Source organism: Oncorhynchus gorbuscha, linkage group LG07 (assembly GCF_021184085.1).
Source record: "Oncorhynchus gorbuscha isolate QuinsamMale2020 ecotype Even-year linkage group LG07, OgorEven_v1.0, whole genome shotgun sequence".
Lineage (NCBI taxonomy): Eukaryota > Metazoa > Chordata > Actinopteri > Salmoniformes > Salmonidae > Oncorhynchus > Oncorhynchus gorbuscha.
Genome location: NC_060179.1, coordinates 21,372,689 through 21,384,854, shown reverse-complemented (window position 1 = coordinate 21,384,854; position 12,166 = coordinate 21,372,689). Strand labels below are relative to the sequence as shown.

Genomic DNA, 12,166 nt, shown 5'->3' with positions numbered 1-12,166 from the left:
GCTGACAATGAGGAGCAAAACAAAATCACTATTCAACCGCCCGTGGGACAAAAGAAAGACAAATTGTAATCTGTCCTAATCTGATTGATGGCAGAGGCCCTGCCGTAGGCTGCCATACAGATGAAATATCTCTGAGACATCTATAATTGGTCTCCCTAAATTATTTGGGTTGCGACTCCTGCTGGAAGTGGATCCCCAATTATCTCCTGTGTCATCTGAGAATACACCCTGCGTCCGATAGTTGGGGATTCACAGAACGCTTATAGAACACTTATGGAATGCTTATTCTCGGTTCACTGGCACATTTGAATGCAGGCTGAATTAAATGTACAGGTATTATTAAGCAATGCTGTTAAGTGTCAAATATAGCCTGGTAAATGCATACTTTCTGGAAAATAGAAAAGAAAAAGGGGAATTCATATCATCCTACTAGACACAATGAATGTGGTGGCGTCAAACCCTTTTTCATACATTTACTGCTGGGACATCATCTATTCCCTTTCGAAAATGTAATTACTACACAACCAATTTGAGATCAGAATTTTAGCACACAGTGTTAAATGTAGCACTTTCTTAGAAATGATATGTCACCCACCGAAACAGATTTAAACTAACACATTTCAAAGTGTTCACAGACTAACACCCTTAGAGTGTTGGGCCTTAACACCATGGGTGTGGCAAATTCGGACTTAAATTAGGATTGTATTGAACAGGCAAAACATAAAATGTGTAGTGACCAATAAACTTAGATTTTATTTTATTTAGTGTTACAGTATTTTGGGGGGGTATTGTAACATCACATGTTGTAAAGCCTTATTTGAATATTGCCCAGCATGCCATTCAAGTCAATTTGAGTGACAGATACATGCCTGTTGCAATCAATAACTCTTCATCCTGAAGCTGCCCAAGTGACTGCCAAAGTGAATATGTTTCAATTTAAAGTGAACCCTGTACGACCATATATTGCAAATTTGGTAAGGTCTTTAATTGTGCAACATTGTGGTCTGAAAATCCTGGCTCATGGGCCACATCAGACCTGCAAATCACAATAAACTGGTTTGTGAAGTGATTAGTAATTCCTATCAGAATCCAGCAAATAATTGGAATATTATATCACCCACAACCTGTATTCAGAATGACTGCTAAGGTGAAGGACTTGACAAACAAGACTACCTAAACCATATAAACTGGAACCACCATCTCAGTAACGGGTGCAATAGGTCCAACCCGTTACAGGTTGGATTAGTTTAGAAATGGTATAAAATCAATTAATCAAACAACATGCATGCAGAAACATAGATATAAAAACAAACTATTCTAAAAATCTACCTGCAACAAAGCATTCTGGGAAAAAGGATAGAGGCCCCTCCTAGGACTTTTTCACTCAGAGAATTAAAGAAAATGAACTAAACACAGTGGAGTAACAACACCACGCAGTGTTTATTCCACTGTGATTCAAATAACACTTCATTTATTCACCAGAAGTGGGGTCAATTTCAATCCCACTAGAATCAACACTCAGATATAACACTCACAGCACTTTTAATCTTAACACCGAGATTTTAACACTTGCAAAGTCTGATTTATCCTATGCAAGGAGAAAATGTCTAAAGCTGTGGAAGAAGGCCAAAAGATACATTTAAAGACTAGCTTTATAGACTTAAAACACATTTCTCCTATGGCTCCAATCACTTCATCCTTAGTTTCTATTTGAGGATTATCAGTAAACACAGTTTTTTTTGTCAACAACAGTGTACAAACACTGTAATGCATGAGGGCACTTTGGCTAAGGGTTTTTGGAGCTTTAGTATGCGGTATGCTCAGGGAATAGGGACCACCCACTCCCCCCTGAGTCTACACAGCATGAGGCTACACAAATTCGCACATTTTCCTGGACTTAGCAGATACCCGCATCTCATTTGCTTCAACACAACAAAAGGAGAGAGCCTGGAGGCCATAGACAAACCGGGTCAACAGAGTGTTATTGTGCCCTGGGTTTTCATTTTTCATAGAAACTGGCTCAAAGAAACCAAGCAAGCTGGGATCAAATTTGTTTTGATTTGATTGGGAACTGCCTATGGAAAATGCCTGGCGACTGATGAATAGCACACCGACACGTTGTGACAAAATGTACCAAACACAATGATTGGATTTCCAACACAAATGACTACAGGGTACGTCCTGTTTTATTCTGTTGCAAAGGGAAAACATTGATTTGTTCTTAATCTAAACAATGCCTCCAGACTGCATGCTGGTGGCACTCTCAATATACTCCTCAAGTATAGTAAAATGGCTCCTGATTCAAAGTCAACGTAGGCTTGATCAATAGTCGGTCTCTGAGGCTGGTGAGAAAAATGTAACTTGCACACATTTACATTCTATTGAAACGGGAAACCTGCTGCTTCAAGACAACCTGCTTTGTCAATGCCATGAAGATATAGCACACTAAGCACCGTATGAAATTGAGCAGTTAGGCTTAAATGTCCTTGGCATACAATGGCAACAAATGTCACCATGTTATCATATAAACTACATCAGAGTGCATATATGAGGAGAATAAATATTATAGATGCAGAACTACACTCAAGACACACATTTGTCTCTCTCAGTGACATACGTAAGTATGTTCAAAATAATTATGCTGACACCCTTTTGTTCTGTACATGAAGGCCACATAATTGAACTTAGTTGAATATCAGACCAGCCTTGGCACTGACTAAGCTACTCAATTCAATCTCAAATCAAAATGAATAGGTCCAGTATCTGATACACATAGTATCCATGAATGAAGAATCCGTTAAATGGCTATGCATCATATAATTTTATCACCAGATTTCAATGACAATTCCGATCATCAAGATTTCATGACCTGAGGCAAGAGATGAATGGGATGGCAAAGTAGAAACTTCATGTCTACAGCATGTCTGTTGCCAGATTAAGTTGAAAAACTGATCTTGATCAATTGAAATTACTTAACGTCTATTAGAAGCACAAGCATTTCGGAACTAGAAGCACAAGCATTTCTCTACACTCGCATTAACATCTGCTAACCATGTGTATGTGACAAATAAAATTTGATTTGATTTGTAGTGGTAGATAACCAGAAAGCCCATTTACAACTGCTTTGGAAAGTCAGTGCATTCTATTTCAGTAATCCTGTCAAAGAAAGATAAAACAGTATAATCCAAAACTAGAGACCTTTTCTATTTTAGGGCAATGCCTTCTCTATTTCAGTTGTGAATAACATTTCCAGATACATACAGCATATATTGCTCAACCTGTTGCATTAGATTAAATAATCACATATTTAATGCAGGGATTTGACTGAAATTATACACTTCAGTCACATTACTAGTAATGACTGGGTTCTATAATTGAGGCTAAACGCACAATTGAAATCAACAGTGTTTTCCCCTATTGAGGTTGCCAGCATGTTGCTCAAAAATGGCTATGTGCCCCAGATCTGTGATTGGCTTTCCTCCTATTGAAATCTAAAACAATGGCCAACTAGTGCCATGTCCCAAAAAATGGACATACACAAAGAATTACATCCATTCAACATCGTTTTTAACAAACACAATAAAACTACAACTAATAAACCTAAACAGAGGCGGTCACTGACACGTTCTTTGAAGGGAGAGCCAAGCCAATACTGCAATACTGAAGTATTTAAGTTAACAGGATAGTCTACGTGACAGAAACCTCTGTAATACTTAACTGTGTGTACTGTACAGTGCCATGAGAGCAAATAATGCAGGAAAACATGGCTGAATGCTCCTTAAAAGATTATTCAAGCTGAAACAGATGACTAAAAAACCCTAGGCTTGCATTACAAGTCTTACAATTAAGTGTTATAGCATTGTTTTATATGCTTTACAGTCAGTATGAAAAGTATCTTAACCAGGCAGTAGGCTACACAACCTGCAAGACAACTTTAAAGAGGAAAATACTTGATTTATGATATAAAGTGTCCATGTAAGTAAATAGAATGTACTCTCAGCCCCCCAAAAAGTCCTTGATCCATCAGCAAGAAGCATGTCCATCAGAAAGGAGAAAGGTTCCCTTCACTCAAATCACATGAAGTGTACATGAAAGTTCAAGTTAAATACCATTTCAACAGATTAGAAAAATATCATTTTTCAGTTCATTTTTCAGTTCTACAACATAAATATAATCATAAATGTAATATGACATACCATCTTAGCTTGACAGCAGAAGAAAAATGCAAAAACTAAGGGATGACTTCACAAAGCCTGTGCAACATTCTCTAGAGATCTTGAAGTCACAACGTAAGTTAGGATACGGTTCCACACGTTGTTAGATACGATTTACAATTACTAACACACCAGAGACAAAAATCACAGTTTATGTGATTTGTTATTGTTGAATAGTTCTTCCATGGATACACATAAACTGAATCGTGGATTCTCAAGCCAAAACTATTTATTCATGTTTAATCTGTATGTGCTATAACAGGAAGTGTTGTGTGGCAGCAATAGAGCAGTGTGGAAAGCAGGAAGCTTATGAACAACTTCCCGACACTGACATCGAAATAAACACCACAACGATCTATCCTTTGATGTGTCTTTCTGACAATCACTCAGCAAGACACAAAATCACTCTCCTTCAAAGTGAATGTAAATCATGAAATATTGAATGGGAATGACGTTGTGATGCTATAGTATAAACTTGACATAACCCACTGGGCACACACTGGTTGAATCAAAGTTGTTTCTACGTCATTTCATTGAAATGAAGTTGACTTCTGTTCCCAGTGGGATGGGTTTATTCTCTCAGAAATTACAGCAAACAGAGGTTATTCCTTAAAACACTAATGAGTAGTGTTTTAGTGAGTAATAATAATTGAATGACTAGAGACCTAAAGTTAAAACAATATTTGAAAAAGCAACAAAACATAAATCGGGGTGTCTACTGCTATGGTTTAGGCCTATCTATTCTCATTTTGATACTTTAGTGACTGTTTGTTTGCCTGTGGTAACATTTTTATGCATAACATTTTTTTTAAATAAGCGCTTACATCATTCTTAACTCAAACGGTGTATATCATTCCCAATGTACCTATTTTTTCATCAGTTTTCTTCATGTAAAATGATAAGAGTGCATCAAAACATTTCATTTGAATAGGATAAGGGGTTGACAATTATTAGTTGGGTTGAATGAAAATCATTATTGTTAGAATAAGGAAACTAACCTTAATCTCGGGAATGAGCTCTTATTTTATATGCACTTTCTGGATAAATTGCAGGAATTAAACAAACAATGAGTTGATGTTACAGTGTAATTGAAAAAAAAAACACTTGACACGTTGACATTTAGGCCCAAGGTTTTACAAACAAAACATGACAAACCTTAAACCTGGTTGGTTCAAATAAGCATAAAATGTAGATGTTGTTCAACAAAATGTAGAGGGAACTTAAATATCAGGGCCAAACAACTAAATAAAACTGACACTCCACCCAACTAGAAAACAACCTGGATGAGAAGATAGCCCTGAAGTCAAGGAAATAAAAACAACGTAGCAAAGCTTCATTAATAACTTGTTACAATTGTAACTAGTCTCCTCGCACACAGACAGTTGTAACTCATCACGATGACACATTGTTACCTACCAAAAATCCTAACATGCAAGGTTAAGACGAAACATTTCCGAGACAAATTATAGTTTCACTTAGCTTGACTGCCTTGCTGCGCATTGTTTAGCCTACACTATCGTGTCACATGTTTGGAAAACGTTACAGCAACAAATTGACGAATATATAGACAGTTATTTTACTTCATTTAGTGGGTCAGTAGTTGAGGGAAGGGGCATCTTATATGTTCGCTAGTTTAACAGGAGAAAACATGAGAGATTAGAGCGAGGATTGTCATCAACGCATCTGAACACGATGGCAAAACCCGACACGCCATTCGAATTGTTTTCGTCCCACATATTGGAGCACCCCTATAGTGTGTGCTTGATCATCTTTTAAAAACAAAGTGCAGTTGTATGAAATGTTGAAGTCCTTACCCACACTGCTGTCGTTTTGCCCCTCAATGTTGTGACAGTTACTGGTGACAGGAGGAATAATGTTATCTTGCCGCGGTTGTGCGCATGCTCTCGAACAGCCCTCTACTGGAAGAGTCTAAACGAAATATTAGATTGTGATCGAACAGGTGTGAAATATCGTGGCAGGGAACACGATATATGGATATATTTTTAAAAGGTACAAGACAAAAAAAAGAGTAAAGGGGATTGTATAAAATGTACATACTTTCTTACTGTAAATATAATTATCCAAGAAAATATTAAAAGACTAAGCAGTTGACCTTTCCTTATCAAGTCACCTTCGTCAAATGACCTATTTTCAAGTTTGTGTAGGCTACTTACTGTGCTGTTATTAAAATAATCCAATGCAGCTGTGTTTGATTTTATAACAGTTTTATTGATATAAAGTTAAGTGAAATGTAGCCTATGTCATATAATATGATTGTATAGCCAATATGATGCATACTGTATGTGCTAATCTATAAAAACGGTGTTATGGGGTCAATTCAATTAACAATATAATGTAATTGAATTACATGCAATCATGAAATTGAACACATTTTGGCACACATCTCTATAACTAGAGTGGCCTATATCCCACGTTACACCAGAGTTACAATAGAATAGACACCAGGGTTCAAATAGAATAGACACCAGAGTTAGAATAGAATAGACGCCAGAGTTAGAATAGAATAAACAGCAGAGTTAGAATAGAATAAACAGCAGAGTTAGAATAGAATAGACACCAGAGTTAGAATAGAATAAACAGCAGAGTTAGAATAGAATAGACACCAGAGTTAGAATAGACACCAGAGTTAGAATAGACTAGACACCAGAGTTAGAATAGACTAGACACCAGAGTTAGAATAGACACCAGAGTTATAATATATGACTCAAATCGGTTTTATGTAGCAACATTTTTAATTGTTTTTTTTTACATTGGATAAAAGTAGAGACTCATAGCTACGAAATGATATATCATACACTGCATTTTCGAGGAACAATGGAAAGTAATTGTGCTTTGAAAGTTGAAAAACTTGTAAACTCACTTTTGAGAAAAGGGCCTTTGAATGTTTTGGTACCTACTGGAGAGCTCTCCTTTGTCTACACCCACTCAGCATTGTTCACACCCTCTTCAGACAGCCCCATTCCATCTTCCAAATTAGAATTGGAAAAAAAGAGGAAGCTAAAGAGGAAGCTGGATTTAAATTTGAGTCATAGAAATTCCTCACAATTTTACTGGAAACATAGGGGAATTAAGTTAATTATAATGAACTCAATTCCCCTATGTTTCCAGTAAAATGGTGAGGAATTCCAATGACTCAAATTTAAATCCAGCTTTCTCTTTAGCTTCCTCTTTTTTCCCAATTCAAATTTGGAAGATGGAATCTATTCCTGGAAACAAAGATAGAAGGAGACAGGAAGAAAGGTAGAAAGAATGAGCTCATACCCAGAAACATTTTTTGTTGTTGTTGTTTCCAGGTAAAACATTTTGGATTGTTCCACTTTTTCATCAAATGAAAAACCCTCAAAGAACCCTAAGGGACAGCCGAAGAACTAGGTAGTCCCCCCCCTTTTTTTCTAAGTGAAGGAATGACTTGAATCAACCTTATTTCCGTGTTAAAACAACACATTTCCACATGATGACCTGTGCGTAGACAGATCCCTGTTACAGTATGTAACATAATGTCAACTAAATATATTGTAAGATCATTCACCTGCATACTAAGACTAATGCAGTTAGTATGAATCATATTTGTGTGCTTTTTCTAACCATTTACAAATACCCAAACAACCTCCCTGACGTATTTCTGCCAGGTAGTATAAGAAATTAATATCGGTCTCATTGTTGTTCTGTTCCTAAAGGAAGTGTTGCCCTGATGATATTGGCTGCAGCAATGTAGAAGCCTGAATAAAATATCACATTAAAGTAAATCAGATAAATAATGAAATTGGACATGTGTCTTATGTAATTCTCTATCGCAGCTTCTGGTTCTGCATCGTCACTGCCAATCTGAACAACACACACATCATCATTATCTATCAAATGATTGACTGTTCCAATTAAGTCCAATCTTAGGCTACTGGAGCTCTTATGTGAGGCATTTTCCTTTCCTTCCAGTGGGGTTGATATAACCATACAAATAGTATTACTAGAAGAGACCCACAGGATACAGCAATGTCCATTCTAGTAGGCTCATTATATGTTTTATGTTGTCAACTCTTTCATACCCCCCTGCTGATCACATTGTTGCATCATCTTCAACCAGAGTTCCAGGAATATTTCAAATGAGAGAAATCCAGATCATATATAGGAGTTCCCTAGTCAACACCGTTGGATAGATTTAAGGCAGTTTGTCCTCTCTTGAGCTCACTTGAGGGATGAGTACAAAGCCCAGTGAAATCCACTAAACATACATTTTGCACCATACTCGTCGCAAATCGTCTCCAATGTCAGGGGTGAGTAAGGCCATGCTCCCTCTGGGGTTTATGGAGAAAAGCAGCCCACTCAGCCCACTTGGCCTTGCTTATCATTGAACAGACACATAGTGGTGTTCAACCCTAGACCAAACAACTACTGCCAAGCAACATTAGGCTTGGAGATCAACAAGTCTTCTTATCTTGTATAGGTCAGAATATCGGACGACTGACCTAAACGATACACATCGATTGCAGTATCTACATACAACAAACATTCGATCCACTCCTCTCAAAGAACCAAGCATTCCATAAGGATGTTGTTTTCCCAAGGGTTTTGACACAGCCCAACTCAGTGCAGTTCACAGTAGTAATGGATAAAAGGAATAGATACATGTCGAGGATTCCCCCCAGACAGGCTGCAACAAAATGGAAACTTAAAAGATGTTCAGGGAGGCTTGAAGGAGACAGATGGCAGTTAGAGGAAGTGTCCAGTCTGTAGGGAGAGACTGGCTCGGCTATGGCAGCCTTAGGCCTAGCTTATTTGAGGAAGGGTTTTGTGTTTGGTGCAGTTACATTTACTTGGAACTCTAGGTCTGAGCCCTAGGCCTGTGTCCACAAAGCATCTAAGAGTAGGACTGCTGATCTAGGATCTGTCCATACAGCCTTATTCATTATGATCTAAAAGGAAAAAGTGATGCTAGATCAGCGATCCACTGAGACGCTTTGTGGATCCAGGACCTGCACTTTCCTTTGCTGGCAAACATCCCAATCTCATAGACAGGTGGCATAAAGCGTGTACACAATATCCCTTATGAAGGGCTTAAGTTGTCACCAGGCTCTTCTACCTCCAACCTCTCAGGGGAAAGACTGTTGGATGCTTGGCTACAGCTATGTCTACCTGTTTCCATGACCTCATAGACACTGCACGGAGACTAAGGATAGAATTCATCAGTACCTGCAATAGCAATGGTTGTGCATTATGTTTATGTTTACAAATTGGAAACAGGGAAGCATCTATCTGTGAAGAGAGTAAACAGAAAAACGTTTTCATGTACTGCAATGATGAACTGATTGAATTGAGCCTTCAGATTCTCTTTTGGTCGATGGACTGTGGACTATGATGTACTTCACATGAAACATTCTCAAATGTTTTAGAAAAATTTGATTGGATGCTCTCTGGCTCCGCACCAGGCTTTTAGATCTAAATGAGCAACACGAGATATCGGTTACATAACATTATGATGCTCCGGCCTCATCCATCACAATCAATGACGGGCTATGACATATCCCGTGCCTGCTTAGAATCGGTGCCGTCTGTTCCTCAAGTCCTTTTGATGGTTCATCAGCCACCTGTAATAGAGCAATGAGTCCTTCTGTAGCTCAGTTGGTAAAGCATGGTGCTTGTAACGCCAGGGTAGTGGGTTCGATCCCCGGGACCACCCATACGTAGAATGTATGCACACATGACTGTAAGTCGCTTTGGATAAAAGCGTCTGCTAAATGGCATATATTATATATTATTATATTAAGACGTGTCATTGGGGAGAGTTGAGCGACAACATCTGCCCTTGTGCCAATGCCCACTCAAATTTGAACCATTTACATAAATTAATTATTGAATATGCATCTGTAGGCCTATGCTACTAGAGGCAATGTGAATGTGAAAGTTCCTGAAATTATTCTTTATCAACAAATGTGACCATTTACGGAAGCTATTGGGACGTTCTACATTGTAAGTTAAATGTGACGAGTATGTTTTTTTAATGTTATGATAAGGTACTGAAAATGCCACCATTCCTGTTTGATTGATTTAGTTTGAAATAAACAGCATTGATTTCATCATGCTTCTGATATTGCTTTTGACTGGGGAGAGTTGTGGAACATCACGCCGGACATTCCACCATTGCTATACCCTCATTTGGCGCCAAACACAGAACATGTAGGCCTACTGAAGTTTTCAGATGTTTTTTTTACCTGTTCAGATGTCTCATTTTCATGCGAACTGCCTGGAGTAACATGTTGTCATAGGGCTCTGTATGTTATTGTATTGTATAGTATTGTATTGCATAGTAACAACAGCACTTTCATCCCCTGCTGTGGATCCTTACCAGTCAAATAGGAGTGTATTTTCATCACCTGTCATGTCTCTAATTTCTTTTTGGTCATTGAATTTAATTACCTCAAGCACAAGCCTCCACAAACTATACACCTGGGCCCCTTTGTTAAAGTGCCAATGCAATGAAGGTAGAGTGTTGGGTTCTCTGTCACTGTCTGTCAGCTCAAAACACACTCTGTTTGTTCTCAAAACACACACTGTTTGTTCTCCGCCAAGAGATTGCAGATTGACGCCCTTTGGTCTGTCAAACGTGATTTTGCCTTCTCTATACTAGGTGACAATATACAATAGATGGAGTGTGTGTTTATTGCGCGTGTGTGTGTGTGTGTGTGTGTGTGTGTGTGTGTGTGTGTGTGTGTGTGTGTGTGTGTGTGTGTGTGTGTGTGTGTGTGTGTGTGTGTGTGTGTGTGTGTGTGTGTGTGTGTGTGTGTGTGTGTGTGTGTGTGTGTGTGTGTGTGTGTGTGTGTGTGTGTGTGTGTGTGTGTGTGTGTGTGTGTAAGAGAGAGAAAACGCGTGAGAAAGAGAGAGGGAGAGAAAGATGTGACAATAAACCTACTTGTTTTTTCTTCACTCATCTGTCATGCTAATTCTGTTGCATTCACTACTGTGCTCCATGTAGGCTACAGACAAATAAACACCAACCAAAACAACTGTGATAGTGACAGGGACACATTGTACTAAATAATGAAGCCACTTCAGCAATACACAGCAGTTAGCAATAATTATCCTTGGTTTAAATATAAGTATGTGATCATGGCAGATAGGAAAACACGTGAAAATAATGTATGTGTATATGGGGTAAACATTTATTAATGTTATTGTAAAAAATATTTTTGTAATATACAGCACCAGTCAAACGTTTGGATACACCTACTCATTCAAGAGTGTGCAAACCTGTCATTAAGGCAAAGGGTGGCTACTTTGAAGAAATGGTTTAACATGTTTTTGGATGTGTTTTTGGACTATATTATTCCATATGTGTTATTTCATAGTTTTGATGTCTTCACTACAATGCAGAAAATAGTCAAATACCGAAAAAATGAGTGGTTGTGTCCAAACTGTTGACTGGGACTGTACCTCGACAAATATGTTTTCCTTGACCTTGAGTAAAAGGCGAGGCATATCGCCAACAGCATGATTACCCCGTATGAAATGTATGTCTGGCATCCTTAATACTCACAATACATACTTCCTGGTCTTATGCTACAGAGATCACCTTCTCTGTCCTTCGAAGCACGATGACTTCAACTCTTTTCAAACAGAAAAGCCAACAATGGAATACTAAAGCAACAGTGACAAAATGCATTTGACCTTCTGCACATGTCTCGAGCCTACCTGTGTCTGGGGACTATAAAAAATCAAGTGAAATATGTCCTCTGGGAATCTTGTAAAATGACATACAGGAGGGCCTAGAGGCCTGGCGAGTGACTAGCACTGCTGGAACCCCTTTTGACCACTGGTCGGTGCGCCAATAACGCTCTTAGCAGAATAATTATGCTGTATGAGATGCATGTCTCTGCTCTGGTTGATAACTTGCTCAGACAGGAGAAAGATCATGTGATTACAGTATTTATTTATTTAAC

At 38.3% G+C, this 12,166-nt stretch overlaps 1 protein-coding gene across 4 annotated transcripts in view; it reads right to left on the bottom strand.

Annotated features, from left to right (window-relative positions):
* Nucleotides 1-6,159, bottom strand: part of LOC124039619 (lethal(3)malignant brain tumor-like protein 4) — a 154,017-nt gene extending 147,858 nt beyond the window's left edge. For all 4 annotated transcript variants that reach the window (XR_006839606.1, XM_046355779.1, XM_046355780.1 and 1 more), the window contains exon 1: nucleotides 6,029-6,159. The gene's annotated coding sequence lies outside the window, so the exon portion shown is untranslated. The remainder of the gene's footprint in view (nucleotides 1-6,028) is intronic.
* Between the last annotated feature and the right edge of the window lie 6,007 nt (nucleotides 6,160-12,166).